The sequence below is a fragment of the Panthera pardus genome, unplaced genomic scaffold (assembly GCF_024362965.1).
Source record: "Panthera pardus isolate Hobbes unplaced genomic scaffold, ASM2436296v1 HiC_scaffold_17, whole genome shotgun sequence".
Classification (NCBI taxonomy): Eukaryota; Metazoa; Chordata; class Mammalia; order Carnivora; family Felidae; genus Panthera; species Panthera pardus.
In genome coordinates this window covers 144,728,885-144,753,762 of record NW_026526732.1, presented here as the reverse complement: position 1 = coordinate 144,753,762, position 24,878 = coordinate 144,728,885, and the positions used below count along the sequence as shown (strand labels likewise).

At 50.2% G+C, this 24,878-nt stretch overlaps 1 protein-coding gene across 3 annotated transcripts in view; it reads right to left on the bottom strand.

The window, feature by feature from the left end:
• The window catches only part of CPNE5 (copine 5), a 95,294-nt gene that overhangs the window by 53,618 nt on the left and 16,798 nt on the right, over positions 1-24,878 (bottom strand). The window lies entirely within an intron of this gene.

Below are 24,878 nucleotides of genomic sequence, written 5' to 3'. Positions count from 1 at the left end.
ACCCCCCAGCAAGGGTGAGACCTCTTCCATCTCTAACAATGGAAACCATCCACCCTATTGGTCCAATCTCCACTGTCAGCTTTATTCTCCTTACCTCTATCCAGGCTCCACCCAAGTTGTAAGGTTTTGATACCTGGACACCTGAGCGGGCCCTTCACTTCCCTACCTCACTGCCTTTGCCTATGTTCTGTCCTCCACCTGGGCTTCCCCTTTGTGCCAGAGGCATATCCTCCATTTCTTCAAGGTCCTTTGATAATGCTGCGTCCTCCAAGAAGCCTTCCTGATTCTTCCTCTCAGAGACTTTTACTTTTCTCTGAACCACCACTGAACTTGTGCTCACCCCTATGACCACGGTCCTTCTCTGACCGATTCCACAGTTAGGCGTGTACGTATCTGATGCCACAATTGTAAACGAAAGGGCAGAAGAAGGGATGGTGGTATCTTGGAAGATCCCCCACCTCCTGCCCTTGAATAATCCCCTCCTCTTCAGGGTGGGCTAGACTTCATGACTCATTTCACGAACAGAACGGAGCACAAGCCACTCCCAAAATGTTACAAACAACTATGACTTCTGTCTTGGGCACCCCCTCTCTCGCTCTCATTTGCTTGCTCACTTTGAGGAAGCCAGCTGCCCTTTGGAGAGGCCCGTGTGGCAAGGAATTGAGGGCAACCTTAGGCCAACAGCCAGTGAGGAACCAGGCTGTCAGCCCACCCACCTGTAAGGATCTGAATCTTACCAACAGCGACTGAGTGAACTTAGAAGTGGACCCTGCCCCAGCAGAATCTTGAGATGACCGAGGCCCTGGCCTACACCTTGACTGTAGCCTTGTGAGAGACCCTGAGGTAAAGGAACCCACAAAGCTGCACCCAGATTCATGACCCTGTTATTGAAGTTGCGAAACTCTGGGCTAATTTGTTACACGGCAACAGATAACTGATACATTGATGTAAACTCTTGGTATCCCCTTCAGCATATACTCTACAACTTTATACACATTAGGCACTCAACAATTGAATCCCCCTGAACTCCCCAAATGACATAAGGCAAGTCACTCCCATTTCTGGGCATCAGATCACTTGGAGGGTTTGTGAAAGGATGGATTGTAGGTCTCACTCCCAGAGGTTTTGATTCCATAGATTTAGGGTGAGGCCTGAGACTTTGCATCTCTCAAACTGTGCTGCTGGTGCGGGGACCTCCCTTTGACAACCACTGGCCTAGACCTTTGTACACAGGGCCCTGAGCTCCTTGGAGTCTCCCTGCAGAATGGAGGAAGGCAGTGTGGACATAGTTCCAGGCCATCTGTTCCATCAAAACAGCTCATTCTTACGTCTGTTCAACACACTGGACATTTCTGGTGAGATTTTGTTTCACAAAAGCGACGTGGGACTAAAAGATAAAAGCATAAAAGCACTGTACTATATCCTTCCTGAAGGGAAGGCAGGATATTCCACAATGTGAACAAGACAGACAGGTGCACAATAAATATTTTAAGTAAGTTGCTAATATTTCTTTTTTTTTAAAAATTTTTAATGTTTATTTTGAGAGCGAGAGACAGAGTGAGGGTGGGGGATGGGCAGAGAGAGAGGGAGACACAGAATCTGAAGCAGGCTCCAGGCTCTGAGCTGTCAGCACAAAGCCTGACTTAGGGCTCGAACTCACGAACCGTGAGATCACGACCTGAGCCGAAGTCGGACGCTTAACTGACTGAGCTACCCAGGTGCCCCAGTCGCTAATATTTCCGAATACATAAACATGTTTTTTCAAATTGGGTAGTAATTGCCAAAATAAAAAATTAATCCTGAATACTAGTCCTCCTTAATGGGGCTCTGCAATCCAGAATAATGCCAGTACCTGGGCCCCTCTCCCGTGAGGTGGGCAAGGCCCCGTTATGTAGGATCTACCCCAGCACTCACTTCTGCCCTGAATTAAGTTAGAAAGCTGCAAAGAGAACCCCCATCTAAGGCAGTGTGGGTTCAGCTGAGAGCACTAGATTTGGAACCTTCTTGCCCTCATTCCCTGTCAAGTCCACCTGCTAAGTCTCTCTCCAATCCCTCTGTCTTCGTTTCCTCTGTTGCAGCCTTGGTCTGGGCTTACCATTTTCTTACCTCAACTTCCGCAGCAGCCTCCTAGTGGGTCCACTAAGTGGGAACATTCCTAATGCTTGAAGACTCGGCTCCCGGGAAGTCCTGTTCTCCAACTCCTAAGCCCTCCCCTGTGCTCCCATAATTCCCTTCACACCCCTCTTGCTGCACTTACCATGTCCCCTGATAATGATCTACTGAGGCTGTTTCTACCCTACTAGATTGAGCTTCTCGAACAGCGGAGGATCCAAGCTCTCCTCATCTTTGCAGCCCAGGACCTGACATTGTCTAACACAGTCACAGGCTCATAGTCGCAGATGATTAACAGCCCCAGGAACTGAGTTAAATATTTTGCACCGTTTTACCTTATTTAGTCCTTTTATGGTAGGCTTCCCCATCTTATAGATGGGAAAACACAAGCACAGAAAAGCTAAGCCATTTGTCCAGGGTTTCACAACTAGTCATCGCTGAGGTCAAGTCACAAGCTAGGCATTCCGTCCCATGCTCTCTAAGCCACATTGTGCTACACATGAAATCCCTTGGGAGGGCAAAGACTCATAACTGCTCCCAGCGACTGGTACACAGTAGGTACTCAGGAATTGTTGAAGGAAGGAAGGTTGAGTGAGGGAATGGATGAGCGGGTTTCAGTCCCAACCTTATCACAAGCTAATTGTGGGACTTCATCGGAGCTTTTCAAAGCTCCAATCTCCTTACTTCTTGGGGGTATCATCTAAGTCAATTACTGATTCAACAGTTTTTAAGCACTTTTCATAGGCCGGACAGTGTGCTGGGTGCTGAGCTACTAAGGGAGCATGAACCCTTCACTTAAGGACTTCTCTATCACAGGTGGGACAACTACAACACCATGTGACAACAGCGCTAACAGAGCTACATACAAACGTCTACGACAGTCCCCTGCCTGCACACCAGAAGCACCATGGAGGTGTGAAGGATAGTGAAATCTACAAAAAAGCAGATTACTGGGTGTTCTGCTTCACATACTAGCCCAGGTATCGGACTTCATAGAGATCTGCACCTTTCATTATTGTTGAGCTATTTTACAACTCTGTAAACTGCCGGAAGGAAGCAGAGTGCAAAGGATTCTTTTTTTTCTTTTTCAAGTAGGCTTCTAGCCCAGAGTGAAGCCCATGAACTCATGACCCTGAGATCAAGACCTGAGCTGAGATCAAGAGTTGGACGCTTCCCACAACTCTATGGTCGACTAATCTTTGACAAAGCAAGAAAGAATATCTGATGGAAAAATGACAGTCTCTTCAACAAATGGTGTTGGGAAAACTGGACGGCGACATGCCAAAGAATGAGACCGGACCCCTTTCTTACACCAGACACAAAAATAAATTCAAAATGGATGAAAGACCTAAATGACAGGAAACCATCAAAATCCTACAGAAGAACACAGGTAACGACCTCCTTGACCTCGGCTGGAGCAACTTCTTCCTAGACACGTCTCCGGGGGCAAAGGAAACAGAAGCAAAAATGAACTACTGGGACCTTATCAAGATAAAAAAAACTTCTGCACAGTAAAGGAAATAATCAACAAAACTAAGAGGCGGCCTACAGAATAGGAGAAGATATTTGCAAATGACATAGCTGATAAAGGGTTAGCATCCAAAATCTATAAGGAATCTATCAAAGTCAACACCCAAAAAACAAATAATCCAGTTAAGAAATAGGCAGAAGACATGAATAGACACTTTTCCAAAAACAAGACATCCAGATGGCAAACAGACACATGAAAAGATGTTCGACATCACTCATTATCAGGGAAATACAAACTAAAGCCACTATGAGATACCACCTCATATCAGTCAGAATGACTAATATTAACAACACAAGAAACAACAGGTGTTGGCGAGGATGCAGAGAAAGAGGAACCGTCTTGCATTTTTGGCAGGAATGCAAACTGGTGTGGCCACTCTAGACAACAGTATGGAGGTTCCTCAAAAAGTTAAAAATAGAACTACCCTACCATCCAGCAACTTCACCACTAAGTATTTATCCAAAGGATATAAAAAGAAAAACAGATTTGAAGGGGTACATGCACCCCAATGTTTATAGCAGCAATATCAACAATAGCCAAACTAGGGATAGAACCCACATGTCCACTGACTGATGAATAGATAAAGAAGGTATGGTATGTATGTGTGTGTGTGTGTGTGTGTGTGTGTGTATATACGTATATATATATATACACACATATATCATAGATAAAGGATGGAATATCTATCTACCAATAGATAAGGAAAACATATATATATGTGTATGCATGACGGAATATTATTCATCAAAAAGGATGAAATCTTGCCATTTGCAGCCACGTGGATGGAGCTAGTGGGTATTATGCTAAGCGAAATTAGTCAGAGAAAGACAAATACCATATGATTTCACTACTATGTGGAATTTAAGAAACAAAACAGATGAACATATGGGAGGGGGGAAAAGAGAAAGGGAAACAAACCATGAGAGACTGCTGAAGATAGAGAACAAACTGAGGATTGATGGAGGGAGGTGAGTGGGGGATGGGCTATATGGGTAATGGGCGGTGGGGGGGGGGGGCGCCTGGGTGGCTCAGTCAGTTAAGCGGTCGACTTCGGCTCAGGTCATGATCTCGCGGTCCGTGAGTTCGAGCCCCGCGTCGGGCTCTGTGCTGACAGCTCAGAGCCTGGAGCCTGTTTCAGATTCTGTGTCTCCCTCTCTGACCCTCCCCCATTCATGTTCTGTCTCTCTCTGTCTCAAAAATAAATAAACGTTAAAAAAAAATTTTAACAAAAGAAAGCCATAAGGAAAAGAAAATACATTTATAGTACTATACTGTATTTATTGAAACAAATTTGCATATAAGTGGATCAGCAAAGTTCAAACTCGTGTTGTTCAGGGTCAACAGTAGGTGTGTTGTTTGAGTCATCTGAACCAGTTGTAACATCTTACTGGTTCCCTCATTTAATTAACAAGTTAAATAAATCTTTACCATGTGTTCATTTTATATTTGCATGGGAGTCATGCTTTTACCTTTTAAAAAAATGTATCCTTTAACAGGAGCTTTTTTAAAAAGCTCAAAGCCCCCACACAGACCTATGAAACCCGATCTCAATGGGTGGGGCCTAAACAACTGTGTTTTTTTTCAGTTTCCTAGGTGATTCTAAAGTGCAGTTGGAGTTCAGAACCACTGATGGAGGAAGGAAGAAAACTAACCTTGACTGAGCCCCTTCTGAACGCTCAATAGATCGAGTGGATCGTTATCTCATTCAGTTCTCATAAAAACCCCCATCAGTTACTACCCATTTTGCAAGTGAGAGAATCAGAGAGGTTAAGTACCTTGCCCAAGGTCACACAGCTAGGCAGACCTGGGACCTAAACGCAGGTATGTCTAATCCAAAACCCATTATATTTTTACTTCATCTAACATCTAACAGGCCTCCTCAAGTACGATGAAAACCAAATAAAGATGAAGTTTACTTCACAAGTATTTATAAAATCCCCACTGTGTGCAAGGCAATGGCGAGGGCACAGAGGTGAGTAAGACTGGGCTCCTGCTGCATCCCCTAAAATTCAATAACGATCTTACAATGTATAATCCTCGTTCCAAGAGAACTGCTGCATTTTCCTCTTGTGCTTTCTAATTGTTAATACCTCTAGTCTTCAGACAAAAGGAAAATTTCTCTCACACCCAGGTGTGAGAGAATCCTCCTTTCAGAAAGGGCTCTGCCACCTCCTCAATGTACTGCTCTCCCAAACAAAGTAAAAAAAAAAAAAAATCCCTCTGGCTGAATTTTAGACGAACCCCAGTCCAGAAGGAACAAGCCTTGGTGCGGTCTCTCTCCTCACCCGACTCTCCGCAGAGATGCAAGGAAAACACCCATTAGGCAAGATGACGGCGCTGCTTTTAAAATGGCACTTGAAGCTTCACTCGAGGGGAATTCCCTGGAGAGTGATCTCTGCCAGAGAAGAAAATGGAGTTCCCCCGGAAACAGGACTTGGAGCAGGACTCCAAGGACCCCCGAGATTTCCTAGCACAGGAGAGGGGGCAAGAGAGCCAGGCTGGGCAGTGATGAATTTCCAGCACACAGGGGTAATTAACATATGCCAGTCACAAACAACTGTGAAATCTACAACCCAGGGATTTACTAAAGATGTTTTATAGCCTTCATTACTTTGGCTAATAACAAAGGGGGGAAAAAAGGGAAAACTTGGGTTTTGAACATCCAAGAAGCAACCAGGTCTCTGCCAGGCCCAATTTACACACCTATTAATGACACTAGGAAACAACCTAACTGATGTATAAAAAAAAAATCAATTTGGTTGTATTTCCTTCCACACAGAATTACTGTTTCCAAGCCACAAGGGACTTGGACAGATGAGGTATTAGCACCGAGCAGTGGGAATCACATGAAAGCATATAGTCTTTTTTTTTTTTTAACTTTTTAAAAATGTTTATTCATTTTTGAGAGAGAGAGAGAGAGAGACAGCGCGAGCAAGCGTGGGGGAGGGGCAGAGAAAGAGGGAGGGAGACACAGAATCCAAAGCAGGCTCCAGGCTCCAAGCTGTCTGCACAGAGGCCGATATGGGGCTTGAACCCACGAACCGTGAACCGAAGTCGGACGCTTAACTGACTAAGCCACCCAGGTGCCCCAAAGCATACAGTCTGAATGACATATGGCAAATCCTGCTTGGGGGAGAAGGGAAGAATGGGTTAACCCCTCGCCAACCATAATCAGAGCCAACCCAGCCCTGAACACTCTTCCAGCTCCCTGTCCCTCCCTCGGTCCATTCTGAACTCCTCTGTCTACACTCCAGGCTCTGCAGATGGCAGGCAGTATCTCACATTGCTCACAACCTGGGGCACAGGCCCCCAAACACCAGTGGACATGGGATTTCTCTGATGAGCAAAGCTGAAGGCAAACCTCGAAATCTTGGTTTTACCAAGTGATTCTCATGCAGAGGGTCTTGGAGAACTGTTCCCAATGAGACAAGGGCAAGTGTGGACTGGGTAGGGCACGGTGTGAAACTGGGGAAGGGGCTGAGTGATCTGAAAGAAAGGTGAGGGGGACCTCCGTGGGCCCCAAAGCCTGGAATAGTCTCCCAGTAAGGGAGAAAGAAAGAGAAAGTACAAACAAGTAAGAAACCTGGAAATTAGGGTATTCGCCCTCTGAAAAGCTCACTTCTTGTCCCTGGCAACAAAACCCAGCGGGAAAAGCTCCTGACATGCCACAAAAGATGCTCCCAAGGGCTCCTAAAACCTCTATGACTAAGCCCCAAGAATATCAATTAAGCAGCATTAATTACATATCATCAGTTCCAGTGAGACCCTCAAAGGGAAGGCAGACTTAAACCTTCTTTGAGAACTAAATTAAATGGCTCCCCGGGGCTCTGCTACACACAGAAGTTGAGAGTTACGGGGGCGGGTGGGCAGCTGTCCCAGCAAACTGCAAGGGCCACTGCAAGGCTGGGATTGAGAACCCCGGTCAGGCAAGTAAGGTCTTTCCGTTCTACAGCCAGCTATGAGGCCAGGAGGGGGTGATCTTCTGTCAAGACCTGGGCCTCCTGACCTCCAGGGGGGCATAGGGCTGGCAGTTAGGCGTGGACTGATTTGGCGGCTTATTCTCTGCTGCCCCCACCCGACCCCACCCCACCCCACCCAGCTCCTTCTCTGTCCTGCTCTACACTCCAGGGGATCCTTTCCCTTTTGAAGCCCATTGCCCTGGTTCCCTTGCCCTGTGGATTTCAGTTGGGTTTGGCCAATGGGAGGCCCTAGCAGATGGGACATAGGTGGAGAGAGACATGGGGTTATTTCTTCCCACTCTGGCCCAGCCTCTGCACCACAGTTCTGGGAGGGGCTGCTCCCCACCTCACCCCCCACCCCCCAACCATGCTCTGCCTCTCAATCTCCTCTCACTACCCCTCAAGCCTGCGGTGAGAACAGCTCTCTGCTGTGGCTGGGCCCTGGGTGCTGCCCTACCTTTATGGGTTTCCTCAACCTCACCCATACCTTTGAAAGAAACCCATTACCTCTCTCTCTTGAGTTCAACGAACCGAGTAAACTCTCTCTCCTGCTGCTGCCCTGACTGATCTAGTTTCTCTCTCACAAACACCTTCATACACATACAATTTCCAACTCAACTGAACATAAACCAAGTCCCCACCCCATTCCTTCTGCTGAAACACTGTGTTAACACTCATGTCACCAACAAAGGACGCGACTCCCACCCATGCAGCTGGGATGACAGCCTTCTGGGATGCAGGGGCTCAGCACTGCGGTCCCACCTAAGGACCCCTGTGGGAACTCTCGGGGATCAGGGCTCCCACCCCAGCCTCCTCCACTTGGCAGAAAGTGGCCATCCTGGCCCCATCCGCACAGTTGCCAGAATGAGGCCCAGGTGGGGAAGAACACCTACCAGATTAGAGACACAGTTTGAGGCTTTTAGTCAGCTCTAAGTGGGTTTGTGACACCCTGAAATTGAAAGCAAATGTCTGTCTGTACATGTCTGCGTTTTCTGGGTAGAGGAGCTGTGGTTTTCATTAGTTTCCTAAAGGGAAAGCATGCCTTCAGAAAGCTTTAAGAACCTCTGATTCTACCTTTGAAGACAGATCTTAGGGTTTCCCACACATGGCAGGAAGTGAGGCAGCAAATAAGCGAAGTAAATAGAGCAGAGTCTGGAGCCAGGCTTCCTGGGTCCAAATCTGGCTTTGCTCCTCAGTGGCTGTGTGACCTAGAAGAAATCCCTTTGCCCCATTGTGTTTTGGTTTACTCTTCTGCAAAATGACAACTTAGCCGCACATTGTAGGGCTGTCGGAGGCTTACACGATATGGTTTATGTAATGTACTTAGAAGGCACCCTGGGACATAAAATGAGCTCTGTAAATTAGTGATTCCACACTCTGGTCCTTCCTAAATCCCAAAGCCTGGCCCAGTCGCCCAGGAAGTGTGTACCTCCCGAGTCTCTGAACTCAGCCTCTTCTCTGAGCTGTTGCCAGCCCTAACTGCTAACACTGCCTCCTCACCTTCCACGCCCGAGAGGCCCGGGCTCTGAGCGGTTTCTCTCCAGACATGTTCCACACGCGGGCAAGGCTGAGGGAGAAATGCAGGGCTGCCCCTTTGCTCTTACCCAGCAGCTACTCTGTTAAGTTCTAGGCTCTGGCCTCCCCGTGGGCATCCCACAAACTTAAATGCCAAGGCCTTTGCTAGAAAAAAAAAAGGCAGTAGAACGAGAAAGGTTTGCTTAGAGACCCGGGCCTGGAGAAGAAAATTCGCTCTCCTGCTGCTGGCTGGGAAGGCAAGGCAGAAGAACCCCTCGGGCTAGGAGGCTGCTTAGTGAGGGTGGGGAGGGGAGGAGAGTTCTTGACCCTCGCTAACCCCGCTCAGACACACGGACTACCAAGCTAGGAGGTACAAAGCAAGGCAGCCTGGGAAGAGGCTCTTTTCTCTGTTGCTTCTAGATTTCTAAAGTCTGGTCCCTCCTTCCTCACAAACCACCTGCAAACCCCTGCAAATGCCCATGGTTGGGGGGCACTGGGGGCTAGGGCTATGGAGCCACGGTGGGGTACAGAGGTAGCCAGGCCATGGGTTTAGGACACCCACTGGCCAGAGTTCTGTTTCTTATTATTTACAGGAGACTACCTAGAATCGCCCCTCAGAGGGTACATTTCCCCACTGCTAAGACAACAACTCATTCCTTCTCCAAGGGAAGGACAGAAGGGAATGTGCATGAAGCCTTACCTAGAAGGTCTGCTGCACAGTTGACCTTCAGTACTGACAATAACCCTCATGTAGCCCTAAAGTCAGTCGGGCGCTAGGTGTTTTCCACATTTTGTCTCCCTTACTATTATCTCCATCTTACAGATGCCCAAGGTCGTACAACTGGTGGGTAGAAGACACAGGATTCGAACCCCGGCAGTCTGTGCTCCAAATCAATAAGGAATTGATAGGGGCGCCTGGGTGGCTCAGTCGGCTAAGCGTCTGACTTCGGCTCAGGTCACGATCTCGCGGTCCGTGAGTTCGAGCCCCGCGTTGGGCTCTGTGCTGACAGCTCGGAGCCTGGAGCCTGTTTCGGATTCTGTCTCTCCCTCTCTCTGACCCTCCCCCGTTCATGCTCTGTCTCTCTCTGTCTCAAAAATAAATAAACGTTAAAAAAAAAAATTAAAAAAAAAATAAGGAATTGATATAGTCACTAACCAATAAGACGTTAATACTGTGAATGGGGCTTGGACTGTGTCCTATCCAGCCTTTACTCCTCTTATTTTCCTACCTTCAGCAGAACCTCTCGACTCCTTTAATGCTTGCTCTCTCTTCCGCCTTGTTGACTCTTCCTGTGGGTTGGGGGGCTCTAGGTCACATGGCCCAGGTGAGTGTCCCCGACCTATTCTTCTGCTCACCTCCTACCCACACTTCCCAACTCCCACAGACTACACCCCACCCCCCACCCACATACTCCTGGTCCCTCCTATGATTTCCATAAACATTTGTTGATAAACAAGTTGACCTGGAAGCTGAAGATTTTAGAGCTGGAAGGAACCAAATCCTCTCAACCAATGAGAAAAGACAGGCAGAGAAGCGGGCGGTGTGCTCTGACAGAGGTCACACAGCTAATGAGGCAAAAGGCTGTGACCAGAGCCCAGGTCAGGTCAGCTCCAGCCTGGAGCAGTGCCCTGTCCTCCCAGAAGCCTGTCAACGCCTCCTCTCTCAGGTTTCTCTCAGGTCTTCCTCCCATCAAATCCTCCTCCTCCTCTTGCTTTGCATTGTGACTCCTCATCTTCAAATCACTTCCGTGATCTCATTTAACTCCCCCCCAACCCCAGTGACCCCATGGAGACATTATGATTGTCACCCCCATTTTACAGATGAGAGAACGGGGCTCCAGGAGGCCAGAAGGACCTCCCAGATGCACCCAGCAGTGGAGAGGGAGGACCAGGGCTCCCAGGAGTGATGGAGCCACTGTGTCCCATGGTGTTTACCGTGGTCCCCTGCCTCAGTAATGAGTGGGTGGTTCTGCAAGCCTGAACAATCTTCACAGCCCCGGATTTAAGCAGCTCTTGCCTTTTTACAAATTACAGCTGGATGGAGCTCTGGAGACCTCCCCCCAGCTGCAAAGCCCCCAGTGGCTGTGCTGGCCGGGACAGAAGGAGGCCAGAGCTGACAGACGGCTCTCCACCTCGAAGCTGCCCACCCTTTCCCAGTCGGAGCTCCCCTATAATTTTCATATATAATTGATGGCTCCTTAATTGGGGATTCTAAAAGCCCTGTGGCAGAGCCCAGCCCCGGCCCCTCATGAATCATGTTCACCGGGATTAAAATTAGAGGCCAGAAAGCTCTCTGACTCAAATAGAAATCGGAAAAAGGGGTGTGCTCAGTGCTGGGAATGGGGCCCGAGCGGGTGCCCGGGGCTGGAGAAAAGAATGGCATGAGGTCTGGGCACGAGGAAGGAGGGCCTGGGTTTCCAGCAGGAGCACAAAGGACCTGGTTCCATGCCAGGCCCACATCATCTTCAGTCTGGAAAGCTCTCTGAGGTTCCCTCACTGGAGGAGTCCAGGATTCTGTGGCCACCCTCTTGAAGAAAACCAGGCCCCAAGAGAGGAAGGGGCTTGCCTAAACTACAGAGTGAAACTTCTGTGGCCTGATGGCCTTCCAGATCACTTCCTGTTCTGTTAAGGCCTCTGGGTGTGGAAGGGCAGAGGTGAGCGAGGAGACCCGAGGCTCCAAAGGCCTTCCCCGTTGCCCAGGCCTGGACGGAGAAGTTTCCCTCTCTGGCCCCAGACACCAGCATCAGCCAAGCTCATAATGAAAGACTTCCTGACAAAGGCTTAGTTCCTAATTAGCCACTGTTCCAGATAATCTGTTAAAAAGTCCCAGTTCCTGGAGGGAATGGCCCTTTTACCAATGAGCCTAGCTGCCAAGCTGCTGGCAAAACACTCTCCACCAGCCTGCGCCCTGGTCTTGCCTGGGCAGGAAGCCCCGGGTCTGGCTGCAGCCTGTGGGGGGAGGGCCCTCAGCAAGCCCCGCCCTAAAGGCACCTGTCCCCTAGAGCACCCTATAGCTCCTGCCAAATGGCATCAGGGTGTCTAAAATGATACCATCAATCGTTCTTTCCTGCAGGTGAAGCAGGGGTTCCTCCCTTCAGGACTTCTAAGGAGCCGTTATTGAGCATTTTCTCTTGCCAGGCGCTTTACATGAATTAGCTCCTTTCATCCTCACAGCAGGCTTGTGCACCGAGGCACTTGCCTAAGAGCCCCAGCTGGGAAGGTGGTGGCCCGGATTTGGACCCAGTCACCCTGACTTCGGAGCCCACACTCTCAACAGTTCCGCCACAACTGTAAAATGCACCAGGACATTGACACTGAAGAGTAAATAGGTTTCTCAGCCGCCAAAAGATCCGGACTAGAACCTCAGGGTTTAGCAACCCCCAGAGTTAGAAAGCAAACTCTCTTCAAGTGAAATCTTGGGCTCCTGTCTACCGTATTACACGGAACTAACAAAACGTCTCTGGCTGAGCAGGGGAAGGGGAGGCAGGAGCCACGCACAAATTCACATCAAACCCTGAAGTTCGAAAAGCCCACTCGGACAGAGGCCTGGCCAGATGGGAGGACTCAGAAGACCACCTCACACCTCAGCTCCACCACTCTCTGGCTGAGTCACTGGGCGAAACGGGGACCCCTCTGTGCCTCTGCCCCCTCATCTGGGGTGTGCTGAGGGCCAAGGGGGATAACGGGGTGCTGCTGATGTAGAAACCGCACAGGCCACAGGAATGTCATTCGACCTCCTACTGAGGGAGCAGCAGGACAGGGGGCAGACCCTCCACCCAGCTTTGTCTAACAGTATTGCATAATAATATTTACAAGTATTGAGCACAGCCAGGGACTGTGATGAGCAATTCAGTCATTACGTCCACACCACAACCCAACCAGCAGGCATCAGGATCCCATTTACTGATGGAAAAAACTAAAACTCAGAGACTTTCAGGGAAGTGACAGAATCAGGATTTTAAGGGACACGGTGACAGTACCTTGCTGTGCCAAAGCAGGTTCTAAAGCCCTAACCCTGAGACAGTGAGCAGTGCCCATGACCCATCTAGTCCCCAAAGGCAGGTTTTCGTCCCAGACTGCCTGCTCCCACTGATGGCAAGTGAGGGCCCTGAAAATTCAGCTGCGTGACAAGAGCAAAGGCCATTAAAGGTTGCCCACGGGACCCGAGGCTCAAGAGGGACCTTTCTTTGCAGAGGCAGACTCCTCTCTGCAAAAATGAGTCCAGGGGGACCTGGGTGACTCATTCAGTTAAGTGTCCAACTTTGGCTCAGGTCATGATCTCATGGTTCATGAGTTCGAGCCCCACATTGGGCTCTCTGCTGTCAGTGCAGAGCCTGCTTTGGATCCTCTGTCTCCCTCTCTCTCTGCCCCTCCCTTACTTGCACTAAAAAATAAATAAAAACATTAAAACAAAACAAAAACAAAGCAAAAAACGGGAGAGTCTAGAAAGCCAACCCCATGCTTGCCTTGGAGTCCAGCTCCTAGAGAGGCTTGTCTCCTGCTTTAGGGCTTAGCAGTAATAATGACCATTCATTACTTTAAATCTTTTGATAAAGGTCTATGTCATGTGACTGGGACCAGGTCCCACGCTGGTCATCAGACATCCCAAATTGGGCTCACAGCATGGTGGCAAAGGGTCATTTCATTTCACATTTAAACTCTTGACCATCGGACAAACTGGATCCCCACTGCCCTTGCCCACTCCCGTCTCATCCCTGTACTCCACAAGACTGAAAACTGTCTTCCTGTCTCTGTCCTTTCCCCCACAATCTGCTCTGCACACAGTGGCCAGAGCTGTCTTTCTGAAACATAAATGGGGCTGCATCACTATCCTGCTCAAAACCCTCAAAGAGCTTCCCCTCACACTCAGAGCAGTGTCTGAACTCCTACATGGCCTATAAAGCCCTATAGGACTTGCCCCTGTAGACCTCTGCAACCATACCGCCCACTGTCTTCATTGTTCACAGCACTCAAACTATACTGGCCTTCTTTTTGTCCTTTGAGTGCAGTGAGTTTGTTCCTACCTCAGGGCCTTTGCACCTGCTGTACCCCCTACCTAGAACACTCCCTCCCAGACTTATGCATGGCAACACTTAGCACTCGATTCAAGTCAGCAGAAAGGACTCCCTTGGCCCCCTAACAAAAGCAGTCCCCTCCTCCCTGGTCACTCTCTCATTATGCTGTTTTATCTTTTTCACAGCACTTATCAATCAATACCTGAAATTGTCCAGTTTCTTTGCTGATGACACTAAGCCTCTCCAGAGTAAGGACTCTCTCTGCCTGTCTTCTTCTCCACCATGTGCCTGGACCAGTGTGTGGCATATAGTAGGTGCTCAATCAATAAATGGTTTTTCACTGACTGCTGACTCTTTGGAAACCGATCAGACCGTGTACTCCCAACAGGGTTCCCAATGGGGCACTGCCCTCCCTTCCTCAGCTCATCTCTCACCTCTCTCTAACACAGCCTGGACCACAGCCAGACCGAGGCTAGTTCACAAACACACGGGACATTCCCACCACCAGGCTTTGCTAAAGGCAAACCCCCTTCCTGGAATGCTCTTTCTTCTTTCCACTATCTTTCAGTCCCAGGCCTGGTGCCACCTCCCCCTAGAAGCCTTCCCAGCCCTCCTGGATCTCTCCCTGCTGTGAAGCACTGAGAACTCACGCCCAAACTACTTGGGTGGATCCTGGCCTAGTTGTGGTCTGGAACTTGGGGCCTCTGAGAGGATCTGCTCCAATGCTCCCATCGAGATGAAGAACACAAGGCTTTTAAGTCCTTCCACGTCTGTCTGGTCTCCCCAGCTCCGTAAACGGTCTCTGAGGGCAGGAACCTCACAGCTACTGCTTTGCACCCTGGATGATATCACAGTCCCTTACTCGAGTCATTTCCCTTCTCTTGGCCTCCCCACTGCTATCTATAGAATGGGTTACCTGAGATAAAGCACCTAAACTGCCTGGTACATTGCCTGACACCCAGAGCCCATCAGTGATACTATAACAAGAGCTACCTTTGACCAAGGGCTCATGTGACTCCTCCAGCTTACTTTATGTTCTCTCTAATCCTTAGATAATCCAACGAGTAAATTGTCCATCTCACAGTTAAGAAAACTGAGGCCCAAAGAGAATAAGCGTCTAGGACAAGGCCACACAGCTCTAAGTACCAAGGTCCTGACACAAACCCAAGAACTGCCCATGACACCATCTTCCTCTGTGGTTCCGCAGGGACAGAGCCCTGGTTTCCTAGCCACGTCACCTGGGCGAAGTTCTGTCACCTCTTTGAAGTCTGGAGATAATCTGTACCTGCCTGCAGAGTCATTATAAGGATTAAGGACAAGTATAAGATGTGATGCTGGGCACACGCCAGGCACTTCTTAAAGGAGGCCTGCTGTGACATAGCAGATTTTCCATACATCTTGGCTGATTCTTTGAGTACTTTAAACAATCAGAGTTGTTGGGGTGCAATCTTGGCTGCTGGGATAGGGGTGCCTGGGGAGCTCAGAGAGAGCCAAAGGTGGACCAGAGTTGCATAAAGGCATGGGCGTGGCTGGAGGATTTCCTTTGGAGGAACAGCAGGAGGGTGGGAAGTACGCCAGACTGGGGGTGGGGGTGGGTGGGGAGGGTGCTCTGAATGTCTGGATGCAAGAGGAGGGACGGAGCTATGGAAGAAGGCGGGTAACATGCTGTGAGGTAGGGTGGGAAAAGCTTGGAGTCAAACAGCTTGGCTTTTGTTCTCCTGTCAATAATACGTTATTTAAAATTATTATTATTTTTTGGGAGAGAGTGCTCCCCAAGCAGGGGAGGGGAGAGGGAGAAGGAGAGAGACTTATTAAACAGGCTCTGCGCCCAGCCCAGAGCCCAACGTGGGGCTGGATCTCATGACCACGAGATTATGACCTGAGCCAAAACCAAGAGTTGGACGCTTAACTGGCTGAGCCACCCAGGCGCCCCTAATTTTTTTTTTAAGTTTTTAAATTAATGTATTTATTTTGAGAGAGAGAGAGAGAGAGAGAGAAAGCGAGCCGAGGAGGGACAGAGACAGGTGGACAGAGGATCCCAAGCAGGCTCTGTGCTGACAGCAGAGAGCCCGATGTGGGGCTCGAACTCACGAACCATGAGATCATGGCTTGAGCCAAAGCCAGATGCTTAACTGACTGAGCCACCCAGGTGCCCGTGAAATTATTTTTTTTTGAGTGCGTTTCATCCATCCCAGGAGTGGAGGTTACATTTGAGAAGCCCTAACTAGGAGGCCTCACCTCAGATACAGGATCTCCCAGGCACCAGAGGACCCTATTAACAAAGGGAAGTTGGCAGTCATTTTTCAGAGCCAACGGGAAGGTGTGGAGAGACACATGAATGGTTTGCAGTGCTGCACAAGCGCTCACAAGCGCTTGTAGGAACACGGCAGGGACCTCACGCCTTGGGGGTGGGCCTGGGCTTCTGACACCCTCCGGGCTCGCCTGCCAGCGGAGGCTGCCCGACCCTCACCAGTGCTGGAGCGTCGTCTCTCCGCCTGCCTCCAGTGAACCTTTCAGGCAAAAGCAGGTCCTGGAACCTCACTGAGCTTATAAGGACAAGCAGGTGAACAGGGGGCCGCATGCTAATATTAGATTAGAGTGTCACGTAACCATTAGACTATATGAAATTGCCAACTTTTTTTTTTTTCTTTTCAGATTTTCAAACTGCAAATCCATATGGTTCCCCTTAGCATGCTGGTGCATGTGGCAGAAATCAGCCCGAGTCCTGCTTTCATGGTTGCGTAGGCTCCGGTGTCGAGGTTGTGTGGAAGCAGAGCTGTGCCTGCACCCACCTCTGACTGTGGGAGGCTGCTGGCACCTGCCCCAAAGGCCTGACAGCTGTGGACAGATACCCGGGGTTAGGTGGCTTCACAGCACATTTGAATCCCAAGCCTGCACCGATTAACAGAGTGGCCTTGCACGAGTCACTTCGACTTTTCCAGCCTCAGTTTCCCATCAGGGACGTGGGCCGATAGGATCTCCTCACGGGTGGTTGCAGCATTAGAGGTGAGCCAGCAGAGCACACGGCAGGGGCTCCCTCAGTGGCAGTTCCTCTCTTACAGCCATTTTTTAGGGTAGTCCGAGTGGGAGAGGCTCTGACTCCAGGCTAAGAAGTTGATGATGCTTTGGGGCACCTGGGTGGCTCAGTTGGTGAAGTCAAAATCCGACTCTTGATTTCAGCTCAGGTCATGATCTCACAGTTCGTGAGTTTGAGCCCCTCATCGGGCTCTGTGCTGACAGTACGGAGACTGCTTGGGATTCTCTCTCTCTCTCTCTCTCTCTCTCTCTCTCTCTCTCTCTCTCTCTCCTCCTCTCTCCCTGCCATTCTCTCTCTCTCTTCCCCTCCCTCTCCCTCTCTCCCCTCTTCTCTCCCTGCCCCTCCCTGGCACTCTCTCTCTCTCTCTCTCTCAAAATAAATACATAAACTTAAAAAAAAAAAAAACCCACTATGTTAAAAAAAAAAAGGCTGATGTTTTGTTTCAGAGGCTTGGGAAACAGGTGAATTCCTGAACCGTGATTTTAAGAGCCATTGGAACCAGGAAAAAAAGCCCCTTTCTGTTCAGAAGGAGCTAAAGGGGAGAGAAAAAGTGCTGGCTGCCAGGGGTGAGCAAGGGGATGACCTTCAAGGCCAGAGCCAGAGAAGATGATGGGGCTGTGCAAGGGGGCAGGAGCCAGACAGGCCACCACTTAGAGAATCAGGGTTTTGTGGGCAGACTAAGAGGAGACACCCCCGGACAAACACCAAGGGAACAAAGGCACCAGCGGGGCAAGGAGTTGCCAGTGTAGGATGCTGCAATGCTGTCTGGGCTCGACACCATGATGAAGGCCCCCCTGGGTCCACCCTTTCCTGGAAGAGCCCCTCCTGATGAAGGACCCTTCCCATACAAGGTTGACATGTTTCCTTATAAGCCCTTCTCTTCCTGGAAGCCCTCACTCCTTGGAGCCAACTGGGTCCTGGGGTTCTAGGCTGAGGAGGGGACTTAGTCCACAGGGTCTCCAAATATAGCTGTTTCCACTGACAGAGCGCCTGGGCGCTCAAGTTGGGCAATGGCACACTGCAGTTGATATTTCGAGGCATCTGCACAAGTGTGATGTTAGCTGGTCCTTCGAAGAAAGACTCCTGGCCCCATTTGACAGATGAGTAAGCTGAGACTAAGAAGATAAAGATCTCGCCCAGGTCACATAGTCAGAAATCTCAGAGTGGAGATGGGAATGCAGGGTTCCAGACGTCAAGTTCAGAGCCTCGTCTGACTAGGCACTGGACTGTTATTCACGAAGCACTTAGAAAACAGATCTAGAAACATGGGATGGATTATAACCAGATTATGCAGATCCTTGGTGGCTGAACAGCCTACCTCAAAAAGCAACTAGAGAAACGAGGTCAATCTGGGAAAAGGTCTCCAGGGGAGGACCACAACGCTCTATCCCATTCAACCCCGTATCATTCGTGTGGACAGCAACGGCAGCCAACCCAGGACCTTGATCTTGACCAAATCAAGATGCTGAATGCACGATCGTAATTCAACATGATCTTCACAGCCATACAACAGACTGAACCTATCAAATGACAAATCTACTGAATAAATGAAGATAAATGTAAACTCTCACACTGAGGTTCAAAAATTCAATCGCGAAGTCTGAGCTGGGGGAATCCTGTCTGGAGAGCAGTTCGTGTGAAAAAGACACAGAAGCCCCACACTCAGGGTGAAATAAGTCAGAAACACCTGCCAGAAAGGCCGGTGAAATACTAGACAGCACGACAGATGTACGACCCTCAGAAACAGACACAGAATCAGGGACCTGAGGCAGGAGCATGACCGTCTAGTTCAAGCCCCAGTGAGGAGGGAGCACACCCATGATGCTCTGGACTAGATAAGTTAAGTGGGTGCAGCAGGACACCCACTCTGGGAAGAACACTGATGAATGGACACGTGTTCCAGGGAGTGTGGCCAGACTGGAAAAGGGACACGAGACAGTGATAGAAAGAGGAAGTACGGATAGAAATGGTCACATTCTAAATCTGCCCAAAATATTGAGCTGTCCTCAAATACTGAGAGAAAGAGCACGTGGAAGAGAAAATCAACTTATTGTGTGCATCTAAGGAGGGTCGAATTTGGGATGAGTGGAATTCTGCCCTTTATATATAACTATTATAGTTTTTACAACGTCATGTTCTAGAAGTTACTTTCACATTTAACCTCTGTGCTTCAGTTTCCTCCTCTGTGAAATGGGCCAATAGTAATAATAGTAATAATACCTTCTGCAGGGGGTTGTTGTGAGGATTTAGTTGCTAAATACTTAGAACTGTGCCCCGTGCAGCACTGTTATAGATGTGTTTGCTGTTAACATTCTTATTGCTATTACTGTCATTATTGCTATACCTTCCTGAATCGAAAATGGGCTTCTAGGGGTGCCTGGGTGGCTCAGTCCGTTGAGCGACCGACTTCGGCTCAGGTCATGATCTCACGGTTTGTGAGTTTGAGCCCCATGTCAGGGGTCTGTGCTGACACCTCGGAGCCTGGAGCCTGCTCCGGATTCTGTGTCTCCCTCTCTCTCTGCCCCTCCCCCACTCATGCTCTGTCTCTCTCTGTCTCAGAAATAAACATTAAAAAAAAAATTAAGAGGGGCGCCTGGGTGGCTCATTCAGTTGAGCACCTGACTTCAGCTCAGGTCATGATCTCACGGTTTGTGGGTTCAAGCCCCACGTTGGGCTCTGTGCTGACCACTCAGAGCCTGGAGCCTGCTTCGGTTCTGTGTCTCCCTCTCTCTGTCCCTCCCCCGCTAGTGTTCTGCCTCTCTCTGTCTCTCAAAACTGAATAAAAAACGTTAAAAAAAAATTTAAAAAAAAAGCAATTAAGAGGGGCGCCTGGGTGGCTCAGTCGGTTAAGCATCCAACTTTGGCTCAGGTCATGATCTCACCATCCGTGAGTTCGAGCCCTGTGTCGGGCTCTGTGCTGACAGCTCAGAGCCTGGAGCCTGCTTCAGATTCTGTGTCTCCCTCTCTCTCTGACCCTCCCCCATTCATGCTCTGTCTCTCTCTGTCTCAAAAATAAATAAACATTTAAAAAAAATTAAGAAAATGAGCTTCTCTGGTTGTAGACAGAGTTGTCTCATGCCCCTTTGTGTCCCCAGCAATCTACCCTGGCACACAGTAGGTATCCACACATGCTTGTTGACATTTAGAGATGAACTGTCATTCCCAGCCAGTGTGAAATGTTCCAGGAACTGAGGTTGCTCAAAAATAGCGCTCTGGCAGGGATGTGTGGGTGTGGCCGCCAGAGCTCATGCCCCACAGGCGGTGTGGTTCCATCAGCAGGACACCCTAAGATTCTATAATACCATCTCCTCCTCTCCAAGGGGCCCTTGGCCAGGACAGCTGCCTGGCAAGTGAGGGGCAGGGATCACCTGATCACACACGTTTTAAATGGGGAACTAAGAGGCGCTCCCTATGACGTCCCTCCTCCCGGTGAGAATGTTTCTGGGACCCTTCCTACCTGGTCATCCTGCCTTCCCTGGGACAGCCAGAAGGCCCTGGCAAACTCTGATGCAAGTAGTGCTCAATTTCCTCAGCTAAAATTACATCTGGAGTCAATTTTCATAAAATGCATTGACAGATTTAGGTTCTGGAAGATGGAGCTTTCTCAGAAGGCATTAAAATGACCCAAACGGTTAGAATCAGCTGAAACCCGGCAGCCAGGGGCTGAGAGAACAGCTTTCATCCTTCCGCAGCCTTGTGGGAACCCGGGGTCTGGACCCTGCCTGGAGAGACTGCTGTGCCTGCGCTTGACTCCTCTTGGTCACTGGATGATTACCTCCCGGCCAAGGTTCCACTAACAGACGTTTTGCAATGAACTAACAGGTGGGAATCGGTTCCTGTTTATGAACAAAAGCAGTCTGCCATCCCGGGGGCAGCTTCAGAGATGGATCTGGATGTTTCTTTAAATTTCCCATTCCTGATACTTTCCTCTGTGGGTCACAGAGAGAATTAGGCAAAGAAATAGGGCCTCAGTATGTCTGAGTGCGTCTCCCCTTCTCCAGCAATAGCTTGAAGCCTGTGTCCTAGGGGTACCCAGCTGGCTGAACTCTGCCGCCATCACCCCTGAAGGCTGGGTATGGTGTTGATTGTCCACGGGGCGGCCTCCTTGATCTCTAGGGACCCTCCTGCTCTGGCATTCTGACCCCGTGACCCCAGCTGTCCCCAGCCTGACCGCCATGAGCTCCCTGAGTTGCCTCTTCCTGTACTTTGCCAGCCTCGCTCATCTGCTCGCTGTCCATTCTGGACTGTCTCCCTTTGCCCCTCTGGATCCACTCTCTTGGCCACCCTGCTCTGTGCCCGGGAGGCAGACCTGTGTGGACTGCGTCAACAGTCCCCTACCCTAGGTCTTCCAGTGGGGTGATACCGGGGGCCGGGGCGGGGAGGCACTGGCAGGAGAGCAGAGGGTGGAAAGAGAGTGAGGTTACCCAGGGCCCCCGCTCCTCCTAGGAAGTCCCCCTGGGGTTCTGCGTCCCCTTACCTCCTCAGGCCTTTAGTAGTAACAGCTTTCTGCTGTTGCCAGCCTCATGATTCGTCACCCCTCGCTGGTTTCCCTAAACCCTGAGGACTCCTTTATAAACAGCCCCTTATTAGCTCCTCCAGCTGCCCAGGACCTGGACTGACCTGCTCATTCCGGCCTCCCGCTGTGCCTTCCCTTCTACCGCCATCTTTGCTGCTGGGCCCTTGTGCCGTGTCCCCCAGCTTCCGTGAAACCCTGCTCCTCCAGGTGGGTGCTCCCACTGCACTGGGGCCTAGCACCCTGCCTCCACCACCTGAGGCCAGGCCTGCCCCTCTCTATAGAATGAGGGGGTGGAGCGGATGATCTGGAAGTTCCTTCTGACCCATGTTCTCCTCTGCTCTACGGCATGCACCCCTTAGCCCGATGGCTTGTGTTTAGTCACACTGGATTTTTAAAAGTCCAATGAGGGGCGCCTGGGTGGCTCAGTCGGTTAAGTGTCTGACTTCAGCTCAGGTCACAATCTCACGGTCCGTGAGTTCGAGCCCCGCGTCGGGCTCTGTGCTGATGGCTCAGAGCCTGGAGCCTGTTTCAGATTCTGTGTCTCCCTCTCTCTCTCTGACCCTCCCCCGTTCATTCTCTGTCTCTCTCTGTCTCAAAAGTAAATAAACGTTAAAAAAAAAAAAAAATTAAAAAAAAAAAAAAGTCCAATGAGCTAGCAAAGTGCTTTAGCTAGGGGAATCTGGGTGGCTCAGCCGGTTGGGCGTCCGACTTCGGCTCAGGTCATGATCTCGCGGTTCGTGGGTTCGAGCCCCACATCAGGCTCTGTGCTGACAGCTCAGCGCTTGGAGTCCGCTTCCGATTCTGTGTCTCCCTCGCTCTCTGCCCCTCCCCCGCTCACACTCTCTCAAAAATAAACAAACATTTAAATAATTTTTTTAAATAAATGAAAGTCCAATGAGCCATCAAAGTGCTTTCGCTAGGGGCGCCTGGGTGGCTCAGTCAGTTGAGCATCCAACTTCCGCCCAGGTCATGATCTCGCAGTTCATGAGTTTGAGCCCTGCATCCGGCTCTGTGCTATCAGCACGGAGCCCACTTCGGATCTTCTGTCCATCTCTCTCTCTCTGCCCCTTCCCCGTTTGTGCTGTCTCTCTCAAAAAATAAATAAATCTTTAAAAAATAAAAAAAGTGCTGTAGCTAAACATGGTCTGGCTGTAACTCTCTCTGTCCTCTGAACTCCCACTTTATTCCCACTGATACTTTTTTCTGTCACCGTTTCCTCTGTTAGGATTATTCACACATGTGAATCTCCCCTTCCAGGCTGCAAACTCCATAGTTCCAGCTTTTGGTGAGGCTCTATTTTTTTGACCATCTCCCTCTTTTCCCACTGCACCTGATAGGTTGCCTGGGACACATGAATGCTTACCGTTGCAAATATTAACCGACGGGGGAGGGACCGGGTGGCCCTGACCACTCTGGATGATGCCATACAAGGGTATTTACTGAACAATGACTACCCACCAGGCACATTACATCCCCATCTTGTTTCACCCGCTCTCACCACAGGCTTACCAGGTAGGTGTTATCCCCATATTACAGATGTAGAAACTGAGGCACAGAAAGGGTAAGCAACTTGCTCCAGATCCCGCCTCCAGAAAGGGCTGGAGCCAGGAACAAAGCACAGGGGTACCTGACACCAAGGCCTCCCACCTTTCCTCTGCTCCACCTGAGGGTGAGGGGATAACGATACAAGGTGGACAGTCAGGGACCCTGACCCAAATGGAGACACGTCTCAATTACTGAATGTAATTAATCGCTAGCAGAGCAGTGCCCTTAGGAAGAGGCCCGTCCAGACTTTTCCTGAATGAATCACTACGACATTAACACATTGCTGCTTTCTGTGAAGCTCGGCCAAAAGGCCTCAAAAGTAATTAGTTCACTTAAGTAGGCTAAACGTTCCCCCAGCAATCTGGTTTACACTGTAATTGGCTTAGGGTCTCAGAGAGGGCGAAAAAGGTACAGTTTAGCCCAGCCCCTGTGGAAATACTTCCCACACATTTTATGGATAAAATTCACCCCCTTCGGCCACGTGCTCCTGCCCCACACGGGGGCAGGGGTAGGAAGCAGGGCAGGTGACGCTCTGGCCAACCCGACAAGGAAGGAGGTTTGTTAATCAAGTCTGAGTTACTGAGGCTTTTACTGGCTATTCTCATTCTGGCCCTGTCGTCCAGGAGGGACTCCCCAGGTTCTTGGCAGAGCTTGGAAGGCAGACTAAAGAGTTGGGACTTGATTCAAAGCAGAGAAGAGTCACTGAAGGTTTCCAAGCAAGGGAATCACCTAACCGAAAGATCACATTGGTCAGAAACCAAGGGAAGGCTGGTGTAGATGAGACATGGCGCCAGCTGCTATATCCACGTCTTAGGCCACCACACAAGATCTTTCTTTCTTATTGGGCCTGGATTCCCTCTGTCTCCCCCGCAGACTGGGGCTCCCTGGGGACAGGGCTGTGTCTCCCCCTCAGACTGGGGCTCCCTGGGGGCAGGGCTGTGTCTTCCCCTCAGACTGGGGCTCCCTGGGGGCAGGGCTGTGTCTCCCCCTCAGACTGGGGCTCCCTGAGGGCAGGGCTGTGTCTCCCTCTCAGACTGGGGCTGCTTGGGGGCAGGTCTGTGTCTCCCTCTCAGACTGGGGCTACTTGGGGGCAGGTCTGTGTCTCCCTCTCAGACTGGGGCTCCCTGGGGGCAGGGCTGTGTCTCCCCCTCAGACTGGGGCTGCTTGGGGGCAGGTCTGTGTCTCCCCCCTCACACTGGACTCCCTGAGGGCAGGGCTGTGTCTCCTCCTTCAGAATGGGGTTTGCTGAGTCAGGGCTGTGTCTCCCCCGTCAGACTGGGGCTCCCTGGGGGCAGGGCTGTGTCTCCCTCTCAGACTGGGGCTGCTTGGGGGCAGGTCTGTGTCTCCCCCCTCACACTGGACTCCCTGAGGGCAGGGCTGTGTCTCCTCCTTCAGAATGGGGTTTGCTGAGTCAGGGCTGTGTCTCCCCCCTCAGACTGGGGCTCCTTGAGGGCAGGGCTGTCTCTCCCTCAGACTGGCACACAGAGGGCAGGAACTTTTCCCTCCACCATGTTTCTTCTTGCCATAGCAGGGACAAAACTCCATGCTCTTCAAGCCTTGCTATCCTTCCCAGGGGCTCAGATGCTGCGCTCCCAAACACAACGGGTGGGATGTCTCCAGAGTTAGACAAACAGACACATAATGAGGG